At 42.8% G+C, this 25,561-nt stretch overlaps 1 protein-coding gene and 1 long non-coding RNA gene across 2 annotated transcripts in view; one reads left to right on the top strand and one right to left on the bottom strand.

Annotated features, from left to right (window-relative positions):
* The window catches only part of fgd1 (FYVE, RhoGEF and PH domain containing 1), a 267,099-nt gene that overhangs the window by 78,579 nt on the left and 162,959 nt on the right, over positions 1-25,561 (top strand). The gene's annotated exons all lie outside the window — the stretch shown is intronic.
* On the bottom strand, positions 4,680-6,235 carry LOC306964618. Its single transcript, XR_013792985.1, has 3 exons — positions 5,906-6,235; positions 5,740-5,831; positions 4,680-4,769 (listed from the first exon to the last, which is right to left on the bottom strand). It is a non-coding gene; the product is annotated as an uncharacterized lncRNA (long non-coding RNA).

The raw sequence follows: 25,561 nt of genomic DNA, 5'->3' as shown, positions 1-25,561 counted from the left end.
GGATTACATTTGTTTTAGGAGCATGTACTTGGGAATGCCTCAGTCCCAGTGAGAGTAATAGGGAAACAAGGACATGCAATGACATTTGTGAGTAGCTCGCTTTCACAGTCGCAAAACAGTGACGTGAACACAACAAAGTCAAGGTCACAATGAGGATACAGGATACACACCCAACCATGTCGAGTAATTATCACCACTAACATCAACAGAACTACTGCTTACACTGACGAAACATATGTAAATCTCCAAATCCAGCCTCTGCTCACGGTGCTTTACATGTATATTTGAATGCAATTGTGTGCACTGAAACCGGGGTAATTGTGGAACTAAAGGATGTGGTATCGCTTTAGATTGAGGTGTGCTCATTAAGGATTAATAATCATTAGTAATCATTTTAAGGTTAGGGTAAGGGTTAAGGTCAGGGTTAGGTTAAGGCAGGGGTCCTCAAACTACGATGATTTAACCCGGCGCAGTGGTTAGTGCTTGTGCCTCACAGGTCGAAGGTCCCGGGTTCGATTCCCACCTGGACGGGGCCTTTCTGTGTCTAGTTTGCATGTTCTCCCTGTGTCTGCATAGGTTAGTGGTAGGTTATAAAAAAAAAAAACAATAGGTTAATCCTCCAGCCAGGTGTTTCTGACCACCAGCCTGGCCCCACGTCGTGGAGATGGGTCCCCGAGCGCCGGGCCATGCTGGCAGCTCACTGCTCCTACAGCTCGCCCCATGCGACACTGAGGATGGGTCAAATGCAGAGAGCTAATTTCTCTACAGAGATTTCTCTACAGAGACTAATGCAGTATAACTTTCTTTCTTTCTTTATTTCAAATTAAAACAAAGTGTAAAGACTTTATAACTATTTTTGCAAACCACTACAGCGAAACAAATATGTGCCTGGAGTCTGTGTTGATCTTGTGGATATAGTAGTGGGGCTGACTGTAGGCGACTAATCTCTACTTCACAATGAGGCCTGCTGCATTTTACTCTGGGTCATACAATTCTATGTTATAGCCAACCCGGCCTGGCCCCCCATCACAGTCAGGAACAATAATGTGGCTCTTAGAGAAAAAAGTTTGAGGACCCCTGGATTAAAGGTTGGCTATTAATAAGCGTATTATTAATGGCCTATTAGCATGTTAACAGATAAAAGTATAATAAGCAGTGTGTTAAAACTTTACAAGCATGTTATTAATGCTTGTTATTATACAGCTCTTCACAACGTAAGTAGCACGCTCCATTGATTTAAATGGGATTTTCCAATGTTCTACCGGTCATTATTTTCTGATAAAGGACCTCTGAGAAAAATAATGACCGCTGCCCATGGCAACGGAGTTCATGCTTTCATATCACTCCACACGTACGTAGCAGCGGGCACTATCTCTGTCCCTGTCTCTGCAAGAGAAGTTGGGGAAATTGCTCGTGAAGTAAACGTGAGTCCGACTTTCAACTTACCCAGAGATTCGGGTCGGGGGTCCGGTTCTCCCTGTCGGTACTTATTTTCCCGATAATGTCCAGCGTTCTAAACATTATCCCTTACTTAATACCTTATTAATACTTAACAAGCGCACCTTAATATAAAGCGTTACCAAGGATTTCAATAAAGGGGTCAGACAGAGGCAGCTTATTGGTGCCACTATTGAACATTGTGTGCCAAACAAAACCGTCTTTTTTTCAAGTTTTTCCAAGGCTGAAATATTCCAGTAACACTTCATAACAACTACACCTTATTTAGCCTTAAAGGAATAGTTCACTGTTTTTCCATGCTGAGATACGCTCTTACCTGAGCTTAGACGAGTTGATGCATATCTGTCTGGTCTTTGTGCCCGTGGAAGAGCGTGGTAGCTTCTAACTTCACCCCCGTTTGGAGCTATAGGAATATTCTGGGAGAGGCTAACCACACCTTTGGTCTTTTGCAGAGTATTTGAAGAACTGTTCATAATTAGTTAGGCATTGAGTAGATATTAAGTGTTAGTCATTCATGCTTAACTAATGAATTGTGCATAAGGAATTAAGTGACACCAATATGTCTTATTTATCCACTTTTTTACTCTGAGGTCACCAATGATTTTCTTTTTCAATCTATTTTTTTCCTTTCCTTTCCTTTCCTCTCTGTTGAGCGACTCTACCAACATGATCTACTTTGGAGGGGAGTTCAAATGGGATCTCCCTCGTACAGCCCAATGAAGCAGGCGCAATGTGAAAGTTCTGTTATATTTCAATACCTAAATATTCACTTAATAGATTTACATGAACAAACCAAAAACGTTTGTTTAGCTTTGTTCATGTCTCAACTAATAATTACTGCAGTTTCCGAGCTTTGACAGAAGAGGGCGAGCAAGCACTGCTGTGGGTTCGAAATGTCTTCAAGTCAGGTGCTCTTCAAAGATCCATATGCAAAAAAGAAAGGAGGTCCGAGGCACAGCCGACTTACAAAAATACAAATCCGCGTAGGAGTCACATGTAGCTCCTGATGTATAGACTAAAAACACATTAAAAAAAAGGGCACAACTAGTCTCGACAACATTACTAGCTTGTGATGTGAAATGCTTTAGAGTATAACCATGGAGAAAATACTACAAATACATGGTAGTTTTCATTACATAGACACATCCAACTAAAGCCAGAAACATAAGAAAAAACAGAACACACAACTTCAGCATTGAGATATTGTTGGTTGGTGATAGTGCTATTACCAAATGGAGCTCAGAAGCAATGTTGTTTCCCCACATTGAGAACATTTTCGCACAGATATTGCCATATTGTATTCACTCCAAAAGCTTACATAAAAACAAGGTATTGGGCGGCGGACCAAAATAAACCAAAGAAACACCAAAAATGTAATCCTTACTGGCTACAGAAAGACCGAGAAGTCCATGTCTTCATCGAGCCCTGGGTGGCCAGTATCTATCCAACACGTCTCTCTCTGAGACAGTTTTTTTACACGGTACCCTCCTCTGATATTGTTCGGGATGACTTCCAGCACCATAACTTTAAGGTGATTGATGTTGCAGTTGGAAGTGTTATTGTGCACCGCAAAAGGATCCTTTAGAAAGTAATTTTTACAATTACAAAGTGATGTCAACCGAATAAATAACAGAAATGGATCCACTCATTTTGGCTCAAATTATATGTACGCCTTAATTTTACTTTAGAAAAATACTTTTATTTCATAAACACCCCAAATAAACAGTACAGTACAACTAAATGAATTGTCTAATATTCATTCTAAACTCTTATGGTCCACATTAGTCTATAACAGGGGTTCTCAGACTTTAGAATCAAAAGGTCCAAAAAATGTACTTAGTCACCTCAAACAGTGGTTCCCAAAGTGCAGCTTGGGACCCCATTGGGACACGGAAGTGGGAAGAAGGGATTGATCTAAATCTAAGTGTGCAGCACTCTAACGCTGCAATCGGAGTTCTTTATAACCTTAGTATTGTTTTTCCCCCCAAATATAACGTTTTCTAATAAAAATAATAATGCATCGGTTTTATATAGCGCTTTTCTGGACACTCAAAGACGCTTTACAATTCATTCACTCCATACTTGGTGGTAGAAAGCTACTATTGCAGCCACAGCTGCCCTGGGCTAGACTGACGGAAGCGAGTCAACCAGTCTGCGCCATCGGCCCCTCCGACCACCACCAACCACTCACTCACTCACTACATTTGCCAGGCTTCCCATCCAAGTACCGACCAGGCCCTTCCCTGCTTAGCTTCCAAGGTCTGAAGCTAAAATGTTCAGAACAAAGGCGGTTTTTCAGTTTAGATTGAGCAAGACCACTGCTCTACTTTCTTAAGCACTTACCAATTTCAAATTTTAAAAGCTGAGAGAGAAACTTCGCACATCAATTACCGGGGCAGGTGCGTAGGAGATGAGGGAAATCCCAGCGTACATTTCGGTCCTGAGACCTTCATCAGGCAAATTTGCCTATCCAAATATATATCCATATATCCAAATAAACTATTTTTGCAAGGTTGGCAGTGTGCGGGAACAATTATTATTTTGCTCAAATTTTAAAAACTTTCCCCGAGCAAAACCTCTTGCTGAGCTTATTACAGTAAAGCTTAATTAGTCGCCCATGTCTTATGTGAGTTAGGTGTAGATGATCATAGAGCTCTATGATCAGTTAAGAACATCAATTATAATACTATCTTTAAACAATGATTATGATTCAAACTGATAATCTCAACGGGACCTCAAGAGCTTATTTTAAGAAGCTGTGTTTAAAGTTTAGTGCCAGCAGACTGTGGGCCCCCTACAGGCCAAAGCTGCAACTGCACTTATGGGAATGCAACGATCTCTGCGTTTACTTTTGAAAACTAACTAACTCTCCTCATTTTGCAGTCTTACAGAACATCACTTTAACACAAAACGACATAAAATGCACTAGTTCTAAAAAATAAATTACTTTATTGTAGAAAATGTTCTTTTATAGAATTAGGTACAGCATCACAGCCATTTTCCTTAATTTAAGTATTAGTACTTTTACTCTCTATACACTAAATAAATGGGTACATGAGAAACATTTTACGAAATTGAAGCCATCATTATATTTTGAATTGCAGCAGTGAAAGGCAAAGCAGATACAATACAATGATAAGAGTGATAATGGGTTTAGTCCTGATAATTTAAAGTCATGTTTCCTCAGACTATCTTCTTAATGTTATTCAAACACATTCTTGTCGCAGTTCATCTGGGGCATTTTCCTTTTTGGGAGCAGTTTTCCAGGTCAGATTCACATGTTTTCCAATTTTGGCAAACTCCTGGTGAATCTACAGAAACAAAGATTCAGTCAAAGGATGACAGTCATTGTGGTTGTTTTAAATAACAAACCAAATCATGGCTTGAATTTAGCTTTATTATTATTTGCGACAACACCGCCCAGCGCCGCCGCCCGCTATCCGCTCATATCCCACTGCGCTTCGGCCTTAACCGAGTGCGTTTTGTCCAGTTCGGCTTCACCTAAATCTACAAGCTTCTCGACTGGAGCTTACAGCCTACAGGCCAGTGTCACGCCTCATTTAAAAGCTAAGACCAACAAAACTGATCTAAATGGATCTCTTTTTCTTTGCATTTTTTATCACCTTTTAGTCACTTTTTCGATCAGTTTCCATCACATTTTTGTCTCTCTCTTGTGGCTTTTTTGCCACGTTTTTGACGCTCTTTTGTCGCATTTTCATCCTTCCTTTTTGTCTCCTTTCGTCACTATTTTGACAGGTTTTCTTCAAGGAGCTTTTTAGATTTGGGCAAAGCTGAACTGGAGAAAATGCACTCGGTTAAATCGAGGCGAAAAAATCTTGCCATAAACCATGTAGGGCTTTCAAAGCATTAAGAAAGATGCAATGAACTATAATAACTCACAGTCCAAATTATTAAAATGTAAAGATCTGGTGGATTTGCAGACTGCAGACACCTTGAATGAGCAGCATCAAGTAATGTCCAAATATTTAGTAAAATATTTAAGCAAATTATTTTTAAACGTTATAGAAATAAAGGGAAATGAGTTGGTTCAGCCAGAAATGTTGTTGCTAAGATATTGTTTGAATGATGATATGTGTGCTTGTGTTTGGTAAGAAAGTGGATAAAACCAAAGGAAGTAAGCCATTGTATTAAGACTTTGGAAGAGGGGGCGGGTATTAAAAGTGTTAAACGCAGCGGTGAATTTTCTCTGTTTGACTGTCAGGGTTCTTTGGATTAATGTCTTGTGTTGTACTTACTGCTTGATGATGATTTTTGTCTCACCTGTTTTAAGAACTGAGCTTTGACGTCCGGATCTGAGAGGTCGGCTTCTGTCTGCAGCCTGAGCTTCAGAGTGGAAAAGCGTTGGGTCTGTCCTGTGCAATGAGAAACTTCATTTGAAAGCGTCCTTCAAAATGGAAATGCGACATGGGTGGGAAATTGCACTCACTGTAACAGATGAAAGGGTGACGGTCACTGCACTTACTGCCCCCCCAGAGTTTGGAAGGGAGTAAAAAAGCGCAGTGCTCGCTGTGTTGAGTGTTGTCCTTCGATGTGGTCCAGTTTCTGTAGAGGCTTGTGCTGCCGTCGGACCACTTCCAGGGAGTTCTGCTCAGGCCAATCCACGTTTTGGAGGAATTCACCAGAGAATTGACAGCTTTCTGGTCCTCCTCATTCTCGATTATTGCCAGATTTGTGTAGCTTTTAATGCAGTACTCTTTGGCATCTTCCCATTTCCCGGGCTCGTCTTTGATATAAACATAATGTCTTTTCTTTGCAGCAGATTCTGTGGCAAAAAGAAAATAAGTGGTTTTAGATGGGGTTGGGCGATGTCCCCTTAATTGGCCGTTGACGATGTTTACAGTGAATCATCGTGATGGACGATGATATCGTCCATTTCTCATTATAAGCATTTTATCGGTCCTTCGTGAGAATAATCCGCGTGCTCAGCTAGCACCGATGTGAAAGCCTTCTCGTCATTTTAAAACGGTTTAAGTTTCCGTACGCAGCAAAGCAAATCAAAATCACGCGCTGTTAAACTCTGAGCTGCAGAGAAAGAGAGAGAGAGCCCCGCGCGTCAGAAATAGGGCAGCGCTGCGTCTGTACTTTAAGAATTACGGCTAACACATCACGGCTTCTGGCAGGACACTGAAACTAGCGTGTATATTAGTTACGTCCGTGATTTAATTTACAGTGCAATCCCTACAAAGTTTGAAGGTTTACAAGGCCTACAGAAGATCAGTGCGTGTTTCTGACAGGAGGGGGCGTGGCATCACGATGGTGGCTCTCCATCGCGATGTTGCTCATCCATCACAACCCTAGTTTTAGAGTTTTGGTCTTTAGGCCTGGGTGAAGTTAAGTTAGCTAGTAAAATGTAGACGGTCTGTTTTTCATGAGGCATAGGATGCATAGTTACTAGAGCGGTGTACCGGTACATGTTTTTGATACCGCTTCTTTAAGGATACTTGGTCTTTTATCTGTTAACTTAAGAGCATCTCTGCGCTTGTGCATTTCCCACAAATTGAATATCGAATGAAGTCAGAGCAGAAAGGAAAAATGCACCTGTCAGATTAATGATTCAGATGTTATTTGGCTAAATTAGAGAGAGAGCTATAGATTTAGCGTGTTGACCGGTTGAACACGAGTGCTGTCGGTGCAGAGCAGTTTTCCAAAACTCACGCACCATCAGCTTCATCGTCCGCTTAACAAACATCCACAACTGAACTGGTCTCCCTTACCTTAAAGTAGCTGGTCCAGCCCTTTTCACCAACCGGTGAAGGCAGGAACACACGCTGCATCTGCCGCGGACCGCGAAGAGTCCTGCTTCTGCATGGGATAATCCGAGCAAAAAACACGATGCACACTGTCCTTGTGCTTCTGTTTGATGAAATCTGTCAGTCTGTCCAACGATAAGCCTCCTGTTTTCTCTGTTTAGCGTCTTACACCGTTTTACAGAGACATGTTTCCATGTGAGCCCGCGCTAGGAGATGATGGTACCGGAGCCACAGGCACACTGCTATGCAATGGGGCCGAACTCGCCGCGGAGCGACACGAATGCGGCGCGGATAATGCTGAAAATATATATATTTTTATGGAAAATGAGGCGCTGGTCAGATTCTATTGTTTGGCCCCGAGGACGCATATTTAGTAGGCCCGACCTAGTATTTTTATTGCATCGTATGTGCGTGAAAATGACAAAGTTGCAATCATGAACTTTTTTTGTCTTTTTTTTGGCCATGCAAGGTGGGGGACCGTTCCGACCGTTCCCGACCGTTCCCGACCGTTCCTGCCCACTTTAACCCCTGAGTGTAATAGTCCTTTATCCTTCGTGGGACCATTTCATATTTTGAATATATCCCCCTACTGCAAACTGTAGCAACCTTTTGCCTCGATCTGGAGGGTATTGCGGCGGTATTGCTCTAAAAAAGGTCACTGACACTCGTGGCAATCTGTGGCGCTGATCGTGTTTCACCATTTGTTTGTTGGGCGTAGCAACAGTAACTAAGGGGGCAGGGCTCGGTGAAAGGTCAATTGACGAGGACAAACAGCTTTAACAAAGTTTAAAGCTCAAACATTTGATTTTGCTTAAAATTAAAGGTCTGACCGTTGTAACAAACAAACTCATGTTTGTTATCACATGCCTCATCCATCCAAGCACCATTCACCAACATGACACACTCTTCTTTTGCTTCATCGTAGTCTGGCTCGCCCTCAGCCCAGTTCTGGTACTGCTCTTGGCTGGTTTTCTCAGTGGCCAGCGGCTGAGACCATTTCCAGGAGTTCGGTTCACTAGTAATCATTTTCCAAGTCTCCGGTGGATCAGACAGCCCGATCCATGTATACTCACTGACATTAGGCATTAAACTGTTTGCGTCACCACTTTCAATGGTGGCCAGGTCAGTGTAATTTGCCCTACAGTGCCGCTGGGCCTCCATCCAATTCAAAGGTTTTTGAATGAGGAAGTACTCTTTTGCACCGCCAACCTTGGGGACGCTGATGATCCCTGTGGGGGTGCGGAAATAGACAAGTTATTTGGGTCTTTTCAAACGTTTTCTCTAGCCCCCCCACCCTCCCCCCTCAATTTTCAGATTTTGAGTCAGATTAGTCTCGAAACACCATTTCAACAGCCTACAAGAAGTTGTCTAATCTTGATGATATATCTAATTGGCAGATTTTATTGAATTTTCAACAACGCCAAAAAAAACACAGTGAAATTTCATCAGCACTGCACAATTCTCCGAACTGTAGCTTGAAGGTGATGTACCAGATTTTCCCTAGACAAATCTTGAAGCAAAGAGTAAAATAACTGTATGCTCTTTGTCCCATCCTGAAATATAGAGGACTTATACGTTCAACCTTGAATATCTAACGGGTTTACTAAAAATCCACACTTACCAAAGATGAGGACAAATGCCACTTGAATCACTCTGTCATCCATGCTGTAGATGCCTGTTTGAACAGAAGCTGAGAGCGGTCGCGATGTGACGTTTACAAGCAGAATAGGTATTTGTCGGCTGGGTCAGACGTTTGGTTCTGCAGATCTGTCCTTGGACTGAGTTGGCAGAGAAATCATGCCTAGTTATTGCTCTTTCGCGGACATTTATAGCCAAATTCAACTATGCAAAGTACTCAATACGATGTCAGCCCGTTTTGCTACATAGAAAGCCATTGACGATGTCGTACAAAAGGGACATTTGGGACAAAATGTACTGTGCCGTTTCAGTCGACTGACGATGCTGTACATGGATTTAGAGAAACAAATCAAATTCACAAAACACACAACCTTGTCAACCGTTGGTACTGGAATATTTTGTGATTCTATGTTACTTACATTCTACATACTGTCCAATCCAAAGCAGGTATTTCTGAAGAGGGCATATCGAAAATATTTCAGCCTGTTTTATTTATACTTCATTTGAACTTGTTCCGTTCTATTTGAGCAGATTAGAGTTAAACTGTAGTTAAGGCTGTGCTGAGTCATGGTCTTGTCCCATCGCAGTGACTGCAGCTGCTTTGCACATTTCATTAGGAAAGCTCCCAAAACATACAGCTAATGCCACATGTAGACATCAGGATTAGGTCTCTCCTAAGCAAATGTTTTTGCTGCAGTCAATGCGCTGTGAAATAGCACAAAGAGGAAAAGAATTTGTATTTAAGTGGATACAGATGTTTCAAATGTTTTACGAGTGCAAAGACAGTATTACCGCTGTAAGACATGATCTTCCCATCGTTTTAAGAAATCTGGTCAATGTCCCCAAGCTTATTGTTGTAGAATGATGTTGACAGGATACAAGCTGGTTGAATTGATTGTCCCTGTCTGTGTTCTGTGTCTTATGGTTCATTCTAGGGATGCACCGATACCAGATTCCGATACCAGTATCGAGTATCAGGCCTATACCACATGCTTGTATTCATAGGTCCTAGGTCATGAGGTCCTGATACCAGAAACCGACATCATTTGACGTGCGGCCAGCACACCTACAGGAGGCACCTCTCCGCTGAGGAGAGAAAATAGCAACAAACTTCTTGAGTGGAAATGCAATATTGTGATTGCATACATCCGAAGATGCTTCTCCTTCAGTCATCTGGTAATGACTGGAGCTGTTAGCCAGGGGGTTGTGTCATCAGATGGTTTCCAACAATCATTGAGTGTTTCGACCGTGAACCATAACATTCTCCTGTTGGTGGGTCAGCAGTGGTGGCCAGCCACTACTCACTCCCCCCTGACTGCCAGCTCATCTCCTCCCTCCTATTCCAAATCCAACAGGAGGCTCTCTCTGCCGCCTCCCCCAGTCTTTGCACCACCTTTTTCCTCTCTGAACCCCTCACTCCCACAGTAGTTAGCACCTTCCATACTGATTGGGCAGGGACCCTCTGCACCCAACCTTATCTCTGCAGTCCTGCACCAAGTCACTGTAGCGCTGTGACTTCCTTTCAAATGCCTCTTCACACCCCTCCTCCCATGGCACAGTGAGTTCCACCAGGACGATCTTCTTTACTCTAGCAGAGAATAATACTGCATCGGGCCTGAGGGTTGTGTGGACAACATCAGGAAACTAAAGCCTTCTCTTCAGGTCAACCCTGAGTTCCCACACAGGGGCGGTCTCCAACAGGCTTGCCCTATTTACTGGGCCCCGGCAGCCTTGCTCCCTCCTTGACAAATGCTAGTAGACGGCTTGATTTTGTGATGACACTTCCTGGTTCTTGCCCACTTCTAAAATGTCAGCAAGCACAGTCAGTACTTTGGCGCCATCTGAATCTGCCCTGGGCGAGTACTGTCTTGCATCCTGACAAGTTGGGGGCCATGGTTCCTCTTTGCCCAAAGAGTTTACACATTGGATCATCCCTCAAACCAGTGGCGTGCGGTGACTTTTTGAGTTAGGCAAGCAGTGGCCTGGGACCTTAGGAGGGAGATCTCCCATACGCTGCTTAGATGATGCGATCATGATGATGATGATGCTCATTATGCCCGAGAATATGTACAAAATACACTAGTTATTAGTTAATATTTTAGTAAAGTGATGCAAAATAAATGAATAACTGTATTTATGGGTTATGGGCGCTATGACCAAAATACTCACTGATGTGAGTGCACTATGTGCTACAGCATCGACCACCCAGACACACCGATAACGCAACATACACAATTACGTGAACTACTGTAGGCCTATGTTTGTTTACTTTCCAAAATACTAAGACACCCCATCAATGTGTCTCCAGTTCATGAAGATTTATATTATTTCTGGACATTTCGTCTCTATGCTGCTTCATGGCACTTCACTCAACAGCCTCACCAACACTCACCTTTAGCGTCCTGGGCCAGCCCGAAGCCTCATTGATCTTGTATGAAGAAAAGGTCCCGTTTTCCCACAAACTGGCACTTTGAATGTCCACTCTGTGTAATAGTCTGTACTGGTTTCTGCCCCTGCTCCAACTGCGTCATGGACCCTCACAAACCTGTCCTGACCTATAATAATGACTCAAACATTTTCTTCAGGAAATACCACAGTATTTTCTCTGCTCGAGTTTGGCGGGATCCTCTGGTGCCTCCACTCATTCACGCATGCGCTCCGAGGCGCATAATCCGTTTACTCATTAAAAAAGCTGCTTTTGAACATAGATTAGTCCTCAGAGCGCACGCGCAAAAAAAGCGGCTGGTGACTCCGCTTACCTTAGCTGCTCACACATTACTGAAGGAAGCCGCGCACAAATGGCCACTAGAGTGTAGTAAAGGGCACAGTGTCTCAAGGAGGCATTTGAGACCAGTTGATAGTAGTTAATGCCTATTTTTACAGTTTTAACTTGAAATGTCTTTTTTTTTAAAGATTTGATTGGGCAATCAGTGCTTGCTCTGCTTGTATGGACGGCACGCCACTGCCCGATAATAAAAGAGACGGGATTGGCAGGACGTGGTCACATGACCCTATTCTTGCGATAGCACGGGGGTAACCATAGAATAGGAGAAAGGCAAGGACAAATATTCACGGTGAATCCGACACCTGCGTTACAGGAAGCCGCCTTTTTCCGGTGGAGAACCATGGTCTCGGATTTGGAGGTGCTGATCCTTAACCCGGCCGCTACACACTCGGCTGCAAACCGCCCCAGAACGTGCTGAAGGTCCTGATGTGATTAAGCCAACTGAACAACATCGTCTGCAAACAGCAGAGACCTGAGGCTCCCAAACCGGGCACCCCTGGCTGCGCCTAGAAATTCTGTCCATAAAGATAGAAAAGACTTACTGCTGGAAATGCGAACCAAGCTCCTGCTGCGGTCATAGCAGAGGGCCCTGGACCCCATACTCCTGGAGCACCCCCCACCGGGCACCACAAGGGACACGGTCAAGCGCTTTCTCCAGATCCACAAAACACATGTGGACTGGTTGGCTGAACTCCCACAAACCCTCGAGTACCCGATGAAGGGTATAGAGCTGGTCCAGTGTGCCACGACCAGGACGATAACCGCATTGTTCCTCCTGGATCCGAGGTTCAACTATGGGCCGGATCCTCCTCTCCAGCACCCTGGAGTAGACCTTACCGGGGAGGCTAAGGAGGGTGATCCCTCTGTAATTGGTGCACACCCTCCGATCCCCCTTCTTAAAGAGAGGGACCACCACCCCGGTCTGCCAATCCAGGGGCACTGTCCCCGACCGCTACGCGATGCTGCAGAGACGTGTCAGCCAAGACAGTCCTACAACATCCAGAGACTTAAGGTACTCAGGAGCCCTGCCACCGAGGAGCTTTCCAAGGGGAAAATACACATTTACATATTGGGAGGATAGGATTGACTAAATGAAAATGTTTGTTTTTGTTTCTTCAATTCTTTCTTCAGTTTGTGTTTTTCTTTTCTGAGCATCTCATTCTCAAGTTTGAGCACCAGTAGAAATATATAGTTTTATTGACATCATATCTGTTGAATTTGGGAAACAGCACTGCACCATTGTAGCGCAATTTGGTTTAGACACAGAAGTGACTTTTCGGCTATGATGACATAGGCACTACCCATCTCTATTGGTTTGAGTGATGTCAGAGTCTGGCTGATGGTGAACATGGTTTCTTAATTTAGTCCTAGTTTGGATCTTGTTTAGTTCTGGTTAAGTCCCAGGTTTCCTTTGTTTAGTCCAGGTTCTGTGTCTTGTTAGCGTTGTTGCTATTTGAACTTGATTTCGTCCTTGATGTAGGAATATTATATTTTCCTGCTAAGTATTAGGCCTAATAAATAAATCAAGACTGAATACATTGTGTATGCACAAAAGGCACAATGATAGTACAGGTTTATGCAGGTCCATAATGAATAGAAAATATCATGAGCTTCCATTGTTTGAAAGACCAGCAGCCGCCACAGGTATGAAGGTGGTTTAAAATAAGGTGAGGGGAGAGATCATTGGCACAGATTGAGCCACTTTTCCATCAATTCCACACCAAACAACTGACTCATAAAAGCACATTACAGATTTGTTTGGTTTGGAAGGAGAGTGAATTGCGCGATCTTCAACGTTCCAGTGTTTCCGAGGCGTGCTTCAATCTAAAATTACACACAAAAAATTAAAGAACGTTCAGTCTTGTAGATTTTAATATTGACCAAACCGTGGAATCTTTTTCATTGTCTGACTTACCTGTTGGACAAGTTGGCTCTTGATGGCAGGGTTAGAGAGGTCAGCCGTACTCTGCAGCCTTATTTTGATACTTGATCTGAGCTTGATTTCTATAGGAAATAGAGAGAGTGGGATAAGTCACTGGGTAAGTTGAACCACCCATGAAATAAAACTTTTTTATTTTCATGTAAGATTATAGCTTTGATCTTGACACACTCTGAAACGGAAAAACACTGGTGCTCCGTTTCAGAGGAGCACTGAAGGCAGTACTCTGGTTTCCCCGACCTCCAAAAACATGCTGGCCTGGTTGGCTCACAATTGATTTGATTGAATATTTTATTTCCGAGCTACACAACACAGACACAAAAGCGAGAAAAAAATTATAAGAAATTCATATACTTAAATAAGAATGTGGTTGCAACAATAACAATGTTTAGTTGTTATTGTCTTACTAAACAATTGAGTTAAGTTGGTTACATATTTACAACATTTACAGCAATGCATTACATTAAGCCAACAATCACGGTATGTTACACTTTATAACAAGTGTATAATTTTTATTTCTTATACCTAATTTATTACCATGTTAGTATTTCTGTTATTCATCATCATCATCATCATCACAACCCATGTAGCATTACTTTGTATCATGTGCATGAATGATACATAACACACTCTGCATTTATTCATGAGAGGTATTGTATTAATTGACTGATTGGTGCTCATGATGACAAGATTAATCTTAATGATATGTATTAAGAAGGAATCTTTTTTTTCCTTTTTCCTGTGTCTGGACCTGCTGCCAGACGATGCTATCCTTGAGCAGCCGACCCCCGCTGGCCTACCCTGTGCTACGAGTTATGTTGAATGCGGAAACACACAACTCTGGCCAATGCTGTCCTTGTTCGGTCACAAAGTTTAGGAGGACGGCCGGGTCTTGGTAGGTTTGCAGTGATGCCAGACTTTTTCCATTCGTGGACGGTGTATATAACTGTACTTTGAGAGATGTTCAAAGCTTAGCATTTTTTTTTATAACCTAGCTCAGCTTTATACTTCTCAATAACTTTATCTCGGACCTGTCTGGTGTGTTCTTGGACTTCATGATGCTGTCTGTTCCACAATAGTCTCTTAACTCTATTTAGTCATTGGGTCACATGTGATCAATCAGAAATCATCATTCAACTTCTGAAGGCAATTGGTTGCACTAAAAGGAAAGGGGGCCGGCACTTTTGCACATCCCACTTTTCCGTTTTTTATTCATAAAGAAAAATACTTTTGCACATGTGGCAGTATGAATGATGCGTGGTTGGTTGCCTGTGGGGTATAAATAGGGCAGCATTCCCCTTTATTCGTCCCACCTGACCTCTCACCTCCGTGACCTCACCCGCTGACCAGGAGCGAGTATGGCTGTGAGAGCGTCGTAGTGTAATGTGTATGAAGATTGTCGCTATGAACGAGGAAATGTCACTGTCTCAAGGCGTCAAGCCCAGTGTTCGGAGCATGCGGTGTAGCATGTGCTCTCGGTGAGTGGCAACGAGATCATTATTGTTCGTAACTATCAGTTGTGCGCTGAGCTAACACTAGCATTGTTTGCAGCTTCTCGGCTGTGCGAGGTCGGCGTGTGTGTGTCATGTGCGCGTTTAGTGTCCCTGCTGTAATGTAAGTTAAGTTAAGTTATACTATATTAATCTCTGTAGAGAAATCTCTGTAGTGTCGCATGGGGCGAACTGTAGGAGCAGTGAGCTGCCAGCATGGGCCGGCGCTCGGGGACCCATCTCCAAGGTGCTCAGAAACACCGGGCTGGAGGATTAACCTATTGCACATGTTTTTATAACCTACCACTAACCTACGCAGACACGGGGAGACATTGCAAACTCCACACAGAAAGGCCCCGTCCAGGTGGGAATCGAACCTGGGACCTTCGAGCGGTGAGGCACGAGTGCTAACCACTGCGCCACCGTGCCTACACATAAATTTATACTGTTAGACTAATCATGTAACCTCCTAGGCTGCTGGTCGGCGGGAGAGCCTCCCTTTCTCTGTCTCGTGTTTCTGTCACCTGGTCCTTCCTTCACCACACGGCGTCTCGTGTTGGTCGAGACTGGTAACATGGACATTGTGCGTTGGACAATTGACTGACACTACACGAAATAATACCTGTTTATAAATCAATGAACTGTGAACCTGTCACTGTGGATCGTGAGAAGGAACGTACACGATGTGTCTAAACCAAAAGACGAACTATATTTTAAAGTCAAAGAAACGAAAACTTGTTAATAAACTAACCAAAACCGTATTACTGTCTCTGTCCTTAGTTAATACAAACTTGTGGTGCCTTAAGTGTGGGGATACTTTTATTTGCCCGGTATAACGCTGGGCTGGCGTTGTTGACAACAATCTAGCAATAATTTGAGTTCAGCCAAAGTGAGATTTGGGGCTTAAATGGTAACATCTTGGTAAGATTATGCACCCCTGCGCCCCCGTATGGTCACACACAGCACTGTATAAAGTCAAAACAATAAAACCATTCACACTTGACTCTAACTGGAATGTGCATACCTTCCTGACAGATGAAAAACATTGCGCGGGAGCATGTTATGTCCACCCACAGGCGATTGGGTGCAGAGGCTACACACAGTTCAGTGCCCATAAGGTTATCCGGTTCACCACTGCTCCAGCGCGTGTAGGTGCTGAGGCTGCCGTCCGACCACCTCCACGGTTCCCGGTTCAGGCCGATCCACACTGGGACCGTCTGGTTTTGCACTGCACTTGCGAGAGCTTGGTTTTCCGCCGAGCTTTCAATCATGGCCAGGTCGTCATAGTGGAGACGACAGTGAGCCAAGGAAGTGTCCCAGGACATTTCCGTGTTCACAACTATGTAGTTTTTGGACCCTGAGTGGACTGTAAATAGAGAGGATTTAGTTAAAGACCCAAAGCTAACTTCTTAAAGTTGATTTTAAATAGGACAGAGGAAATCTTGACGAACAACACCATGGTTAGATATTTGTAGTTTTACATAATGTAGCTCTAAATATTCAGTGAAGCAATATATGTGCTCTTTAATCGACACTCCTTACCTGTGTAACAAGCAAAGAATATTTTATTCCCACAGTTGAAATTCTGCCATTTTCCGCTCAGCATGTACACACAGGTCTTTCTCCCATTGCTCTTAGGTGCATTGGTTGCCCAGTTCTGGTACCCTCCGGGGCTGGTGTTCCCAGTGACTGACCATCGCCAGGAGTTTGAATCGGCTGTCATGGCTTGCCTCCAAGACAAAGGGTCATCAAATAGTCCGATCCACACATTCGAAGCGGGCATGTTTATTTTGTTGACATCGTCAGCGTTACGTATTGTTGCTAGATCGTCGTAATTGTCTCGACAGTAACGTTGAGCCTCCCTCCAAGGCATTGTTGTGGTAATAGTACGGTACTCATACATTTGACAGTAGGCGCATGAGATGAACAAAATCCCTAAAGCAAGAGGATTACGGTTAGATTAGTGTTTACTGACTATGGTCTAAAAGAGTGGTTCCCAAACTGAACTGTGAAAACTTCCTTGAGTTAATTTTGATGATGATAAAATAGAGTGTTTTCTATTGCGTCACAGTAGTGGGTATGTGACGGGCCAGCCAAAGCCTCAAAATTTCAAGTTGAGTGTTTTTTGTTTCAACTTACACCCAGTGTTGCCACAGATTGCATACTTACTTTACTGACTACTTTTTTTTTTTAAGTAACTAAGTTAGATTACAAGTTGCTTTGTTGGTTACATTTAGCTGCAGCTGACAAAATCTCCACCGTCACAGCGCACTAAAGACAAGCCCTTTGACCAACACTCAATTTGTTGGGTGCATTTTAACTGTAACATCAACAAAGCTGACGCAGACTCAGAAAAGTGACGCATTTCCATCTCTCTCCTCTACCAATATTAGTGGCTGAAACATGACTTGTCACACTATGTTACGTCACTCGCCGAGATGCAAAAAGAAATGTATTTTTTCCAAAGGAAAATGACAAAATAGTAACTCCTAGTGATTTGGAAAAGTAGCTTAAATCTGATTACTTGTTTGTGTAGCAAGACGAGCGGTAGTGGCGAGTTAAAAACAAACATCTCCGCCAAAAATAAACTACTTTTAACATAAATATTGACAACGCCACCGGAGAGAAGGCTCCGGACCTTAAGGCACGCAGGTTCGTTTTATGATTGACACAGGCAGAGTCCGAGCTTAGCAAAAATACATGTTTTATTTACCATATATATATTCTGTTTCAATAAGTTACTTTGTTTCTCTTTCGTTGGTAAAACGTTCGGTTGATACACAGATTTACATTTGCACATTTCATACACTACCACAAACTGGCAGTATTCAAAACAAAAGTAAAGTCCGTGAGTTGAACAGATTAAAAGCAGGTTAAAAAGACAAGGCAACAACATGGACAGCGCCGTCATCGCACCAGCGCGGCCAGATCACCTGTAAATAATTAAAACCATTAACACCTAGCCTTACTGGTGTAATATAGTGAAACTCTGCCCCAAACGTACCATCGAACGCAGGGCACAACACACGGGTGTGGAGCCATGACAGCAGACGCACACCATCCCTGCCCACGGAGCATCTGGGGCTACATCGTGGAACCGTTACCACGCGGAGCTAAACCACAAAACCTCCAGTTAGGGCCAGTAATTAGTTACATTAAATTCGAGAACCTAGAGCAAACGCTACCTGTCCTTCGGAAGAGCGAGGAACGCACTGACACCGGCGGGACCAGGAAGTGAGTGACGTCAGAGAACGAAGGAGTGAGTGCATTGCGCTTATATACCCGCGGCGCCACCAGCTGGCGGGAGGAGGTGCGACAGGCGCCATGCCACATTCCACCCGGCCAACTGTATCGTCGCCCCGACGATAAACCAAAACATTCACACGATCCTCCCCACGATTAACCAGACTCATTCATCCACACAGCGAGAGAGGAGTTACCAAACACTGCTCTCCCAGAAATAAAAGATGAAGCACTAACGCAACCAACTACCAGGACTGCATATCTCCAAGTCGTACAACCCCGTGCACATGGGCCAGACCAGGCGCCGTGAAGGCCGCAGAAGGGCGTGTTGAGTACGGATAGCGCAAAAACAAATACATACTAGAGGCTCCATAGCTTTCTTACAACGGCTGCTTGACGCAAATGGGTCATTGAGGCATCCTTCCTCCCAATGCACCCACCGCTGCCCAGGTATGAGCAACTACACACGATAAAATAATCCTGAGCTCCCAAAAGGCTATATTGGGCTACCTCTGACCATCTTAGTGGTAACAGCGGCTGCGCGCCTGTGCGCCATTTAGTAGCTAATCGAGGAACTCACATCTCGCCTTACCTACACCGCTACTCGGGGGTTTGAGCCACCCACTAGAGGCCACCAAATACGGGACTATAGGACCGGGCATCAGGATGCTGTGACCTCACCCACTAGAGTCCTGCAAGTTCCCCTCAGCTAAACTGGACTCCTCTGCTGTTGCCTTGTCTTGTCTTTAAAAACACAGAAAACAGACATTGTTACATATTGAAATCAGATAATTTAGCTGTTGTATGGCGTAGCACAAGCGTTTGAAACAGTAGCATTAACACAGTTTTCACGTAGGTTTACAAGTCACATGACCACCATAAACTTAAATGTACATGCAGAAAACATGAAATCACGCTTTTAACAAAAGCACAACATGCAAATATAATATGTACAATAAAACACACAAATGGCAGGTCAGGAGAGGCTTTGGCCTACTATGAAATCAGGGCTACTGCTACACTGACAATTTAGCTTTAGCATTGCCTGACACAAACAGTAGGCTATGGAACACATGCCTGTGTTGGGAATCAATCCGGCCGACGACAACGCCAAAATGTAGCAAGACGAGCGGTAGTGGCGAGTTAAAAACAAACATCTCCGCCAAAAATAAACTACTTTTAACATAAATATTGACAATGCCACCGGAGAGAAGGCTCCGGACCTTAAGGCACGCAGGTTCGTTTTATGATTGACACAGGCAGAGTCCGAGCTTAGCAAAAATACATGTTTTATTTACCATATATATATTCTGTTTCAATAAGTTACTTTGTTTCTCTTTCGTTGGTAAAACGTTCGGTTGATACACAGATTTACATTTGCACATTTCATACACTACCACAAACTGGCAGTATTCAAAACAAAAGTAAAGTCCGTGAGTTGAACAGATTAAAAGCAGGTTAAAAAGACAAGGCAACAAAATGGACAGCGCCGTCATCGCACCAGCGCGGCCAGATCACCATCGAACGCAGGGCACAACACACGGGTGTGGAGCCATGACAGCAGACGCACACCATCCCTGCCCACGGAGCATCTGGGGCTACATCGTGGAACCGTTACCACGCGGAGCTGTCCTTCGGAAGAGCGAGGAACGCACTGACACCGGCGGGACCAGGAAGTGAGTGACGTCAGAGAACGAAGGAGTGAGTGCATTGCGCTTATATACCCGCGGCGCCACCAGCTGGCGGGAGGAGGTGCGACAGGCGCCATGCCACATTTGGAAAATGTAACGCGTTAGATTAGCAGTTACTGAAAAAAGTAATCAGATTACAGTAATCTGTTACTAAGTAATTAGTTACTGGCATCACTGCTTACACCAACAATACTGCAATGCAAACAACAATTGGCCTAAATGTCTTTTTCCAACAAATGTCCTCTTTGACAATACACTGAAGTGTGTATAAATAAATCTGTATAGATTCATCTTCATTCTTTGGTCTTTGAAGTTTGCTTAAACAGTTGGTTTTCAAAATGACCATGCCATTGACATACTTCCTCCACATCTCTAAAAACTGTCTCTGCTTGTGAGGTTGTAAGTGATTTGAAACTGTATGAATGTCATTAGCTTCTGAAACAGGTCAAGTGCAAATCAAAAAAATCTGAAAATTGGATTTAGACACTTCTGATTTGACACTTGTTATGGTATGTGGACTTTTTTTACTCCCTAAAGCCAGCGATGGGACACATGTTATTTTGGACTTAATCTCAAGCCTATGAATTAAGAGCATAGTTCAATCAAACAGAGCCATTATGCACCAATCTGTGTAGGGAAAACAATGTGACAATGTCCACCTTTTGGTAGATACTGTATGAGGATAAATACCTAAAACCTTATACAATACAGAACACTAGTACGTGTGAAAACAAATATAAAGCAGTAATAATGATCTTACCAAAGAACGGGTGGACTCTCATGACTGCAATACAAAATGAACAGGATAACAATTGCTCCGTGGCTCAACATGGGAGACTTTAGCACTTTGTAAAGTAAGAGCTTCACAAAGCTTCTCTTATTGTGTGATAAAAGCCACTGGACCGGTAATCGTTTGGTCAAATGATGTGCACCACAAGCAAATCTGAGATTAACCTTTTTCCTCTTCCTAATCTGCCTGTGTACTTCGCCTGCTTCGATTGTCCATGTCCCAATGCTCTGGAGTTGTCTTTACTCAAAAGAGCAAATTAAAGAGTAAAGAGGTTTTACTCCTCTTATCATATCATTCGAGCCCCAACATATCGAAAAAAAAATGTTCAAATCAAATATTTATAAATGTTTATCAACTCACAATTGATCTGTATCTCAGCTGTTTTAAGAGTTGAAAGTATATTGTAGAAATGGATTTCATCGTGTAGCAGATTTGGAAATATCTCGCATTGCAGAAATGTATTGGAATTAAAGGTAATTCAGTATGTCACATGATGAGAGTCAAAATAAACAGGTCTCACCTGTGATGTTACTCAATTGCGAATTGCCTACAATGTTCGAGGTATGTTTACTCATGGATAATGTAAATATATACAAGAATTTCACCCCAACTGTCAGGATTGAGTTTGTTGGGCTCTACTTTCTGTAAAGAGGATCTGTCAGAATGTTTTGTTAATCAGTAAAACAGTCCTATATCAATTTGTGATACATTTGAAGTTCATTACCGTGTATCCAAAAAGCAAGATTTGTGTGCTGGTATCGCTTTGCTGTATCTTGCTAAGCCAAGAATACTTTCTTTTCCAATGCAGTAGAGCCTTGAACCATCTGATTTTAGGACTATACAATCACAGCAGTCATTAGTGCGTCTCTCAAATGTGGAAGAACATCCTGAACTTTATAAATTCTCACTGCAAATTATTGGTTATCTACAGAGTTGACCATTAAAGGGGCTAGATGCAAATTCATGATTTTATACTCACTACTGCCATCTCAGGCCTTATACGTAACTGCAGCTTCTAGTGAAAGATTTTGGATGTAGTTTTGGCTAATAGGTCTGGGCTCATTCTACACATTAGGACATGGTTGGAACATGTAGGGGGAGGAAAATACATTAAATACATTAGTCCCTTTAAGGGTCTCGAAAATAGTCAACTCCATTTGACACTGATGCCTGCAGAAACAAAAAACTGTCTGGCACTCTCCCATCGAGGTCTTTTCAGCAATTCTTAGACAGTCATTATATGCCACGTTAGGTTTTTGTACATCATGTGGCACTGTCGGAGCACATCATCATCTGCCAAATCATCATTATTCCCAAACAAATTAAATGGAGGAAAATTCAAAACTTTTATTCAGCTTTTCATTAAAGAGGCTTTATGGATTTATGGAATGAGCATTTACCCGAGTCTAGATCTGCTTACCATGTTGACCAAGACCTTTTATACTGGTAAAAAAGGCTGATGACACTAAGATTGTTTATTTTATTTTTTCCCTTTTCTATCAAGCTCCTGTTTGCGACTCATATTCGTTTGTCGTCCTAACGATGTTCAGACTTTGTTTAAGAATGAGTTTGGGAGGGTTCGTTTCAGTGTTTGGCTCTGGACCAAACATGTAAATGCTAATGAAATGGCGCAGGATGAGGCGTTGGCGAACGGGCAAGTCAGGCAAATCCAGGGCTTATTTCACACGAAGGGCAGCTGGCCATAATGACAGAAAAATACACTGCGTTACAAATTGTTTTTCAGAGTTATAAAAGCAAAAAAAAGAAAAGTTTTTCAATGAAACTCATGGATGGTATTGTGTCTCAGGGCTCTTTGAATCGCTGACATCAATCTCAGACGCCAGGGATGACTAGTTGTCAGGTTAAGCCCAGTTAAGGGAAAAACTACTGAAAAAGGACGTTTCACATTATAAAGCAGACCAAGCAATCAAGAAATGTGGGAAAGATAAAGGATCTCTCTGCTGATGATGAGAAGTGTGAAATAGTGAATGCCTTGGACTAGATGTGAAAACCTTAGACATTTCATGAAAGATGAAGCGCAATCATCGTACTGATAGAGATTTGCGGATGATTCAGAAACACACGGGTTTGTGCAGATAAAGGCACAATGAGGACGGTTTCAGTCAGACAAATACATCAGATTAAGAGAACAGCAGCTACAAAACAGCAGACATTATTTGAAGCAGCTGGTGCCTCTGGAGTCTCCCGAACATCAAGGTGTAGGACCCTCCAGAGGCTGCAGTTGTAAATAAACCTTCTATCCGGCTTTCCCTAAACTGTTAGTTGAAGCTGAAGCAGAAACGGCTGCAGTAGCTCAGAAATACATGAAGACTCATTTTCAAACAGTCTTGTTCACTGATGAGGCCGTGTAACCCTGGATGGTCAGATGGATGGAGTAGTGGATGGTTGGTGAATGGCCACCATGTCCCAACAAGGCTGTGACGTCAGTAAGGAGGTGGCGGAGTCATGTTTTGGGCCAGAATCATGAGGAGAGAGCTGGTCGGCCCCTTTAGGATCCCTGAAGGTGTGAAAATGACCTCTTTCTGACTGACCACTTTCTTTTATCCTCTTCATCATGACAACGCACCATGTCCTGCTGTAAAGAATACCTCTGCATCACTGGCTGCTATGGGCATAAAAGGAGAGAAACTCATGATGTGGACCCCCTCCTCCCCTGACCTCAGCCCTGTTGAGAACCTTTGGAGCCTCAACAAGAAAAACTTCTATGAGGGTGGGAGGCAGTTTTTATCCAAACAGCAGCTCTGGGAGGCTATTCTAACATCCTGCAAAGAAATTCAAGTGGGAACTCTCCAAAAACTCACAAGTTTAATGGATTTAAGAATTTTGAAGCCTTCGCGACGACAACATATTATACATTTTTGGAAAGCTCTCAACGACCCGCACACAGCGGTGGGGCTCCGAGCGCTTCGCGCTCGTCATCCACTATATACTATACCCCCATTCATTTTACCGTTTTACACGGTGAGTTTATGTTTGACATGGGGACAGCGCTTCGCGCACTTAGGTTCAATAGGCCCTTGTGACGCCAGGCCGCTCGGGCCGAATAAGTTAATGCATTTGACACATGAGACACAGTTTTTGCTAAAACATAGTTAATACAATTATATTTCAGATTTTGCCTATAATATTTACCCAGCTTTCTTTAGTTTGGCCACTATTGTGATGGTTTCACTTCCTTTCTGGACACTGACAGGAAGTGACATCGTTAGAGTCAAACTATTTTAAGCTGTTGCCATGCCAACCGATGAGAAATGAGTGAGTCAAACTGCCATGTTTCTCTTGTTGCTCCTTTGAATTTGGTATGTTTAATGTATTAATGTATATTTCTGGTTATCGTTAATGCGTTTATTTAATAAATTATATAAAAAACTGCTATGGAACTTTACCTCCATCTATGTCACTTCCTGTCAGCAGCTTAAAAATTTAATATAAAAATAACTGAGCATATGTTTACAAATGTTGCTAGCCCATTTTCTACGTAAAGTAGTTAAGCACTTTTTTATTATATCAGATGTCTTTTCAAAATAAACTTTGAAAAGACATCTGATTCTCCCTGGTGATTCCGAGGGGGCAACACATACACTTCATAAAAAGACCCATTTGTATTTTTTTCTCACTGTCATGAGATGACAGAGATTATTTTTTTTAGGTCAATTCAAATTTTCTGGTTCATTCTGGGTGCAATTTCAAGACACTTAAAGGTGCCAGGACATTGGTTCAATCAATGATGGAAATGTCCAGCCGTCATAAAGATCAGAAAGAAGGCGACTTCTGTGTCCCAGAGATGACAGTGTTGTGTCTGAACAAATGGAAAAGACCTGGTGAAGATGCTGAAACTGGTAAGAATTTGTCATTATCCAGAGTGAAACCAGTCCTGTACCGACGTGGGCTGAGAGGGAACTCTGCAGGAAGAAGCCCTTACTCCAAAATAAACATAAAAAAGACAGATTGGAGTCTGCACATAAAAAATGGATAAAGACTTTTTGAGACATGTCCTGTGGCCTGATGAAGAAAAAGGAAAAAAGTTTGGCCGTAATGACCATGGTCACGTTTGGAGGAAAAAGAGGGAATCTTGCAAGCCCTGAGAACACCATCCCAACTGTGAAATACGGGGGGCAGCATCATGCTGTGGGGCTGTTTTGCTGCGGGAGGGACTGGTGCACTTCACAAAACAGATGACATCATGAAGAAAGAACAATATGTGGAAATAATAATAGTTTGTTTGATGTCATCTGCTGAACACTCAGCTGCTCAAATAAAAAAGAAAGAAAGAAAGAAAGAAAAGAAATATTGGAGCATTGGTCATGACAAAGTTCTGGGGCCTCATTTATAAAGCTCACGTACGGACAAAAGGAGGCCAAAACCTTCCGTACGAACTGTTCTGCGCCAAAGGTGGTATTTATAGAAATCAAACTGAACGTGAAACACTACGCACCACCAGGTTTGTAACTGTCGTACGCAGTCCGCACTTTTCAGAAACGCTGCACAGACGCGAGGAGAGGCGAGGGAAAGTAGCGAGGGGAGATCACATTGAGGAAATTGAGAAAGTTTTGTGCACATTTTAAACCACTGAGTTTTCTTCTTTATTTAATCATCACCTTACTCTTCAAAACTGATTGGTAATAAAAATACAAAATATAACAATTTAACCATAGGCTTTGAGTAAAGCGTTAAATATTTTGTTCTTATACTTGGAGCGTCACAGATTACGAACAGATTTGTCAAAGACGTGCAC

This window comes from Gobius niger (assembly GCF_951799975.1).
Source record: "Gobius niger genome assembly, chromosome: 6".
Classification (NCBI taxonomy): Eukaryota; Metazoa; Chordata; class Actinopteri; order Gobiiformes; family Gobiidae; genus Gobius; species Gobius niger.
The sequence above is the reverse complement of the archived record's forward strand: the minus strand, read 5'-3'. Positions and strand labels throughout refer to the sequence as shown.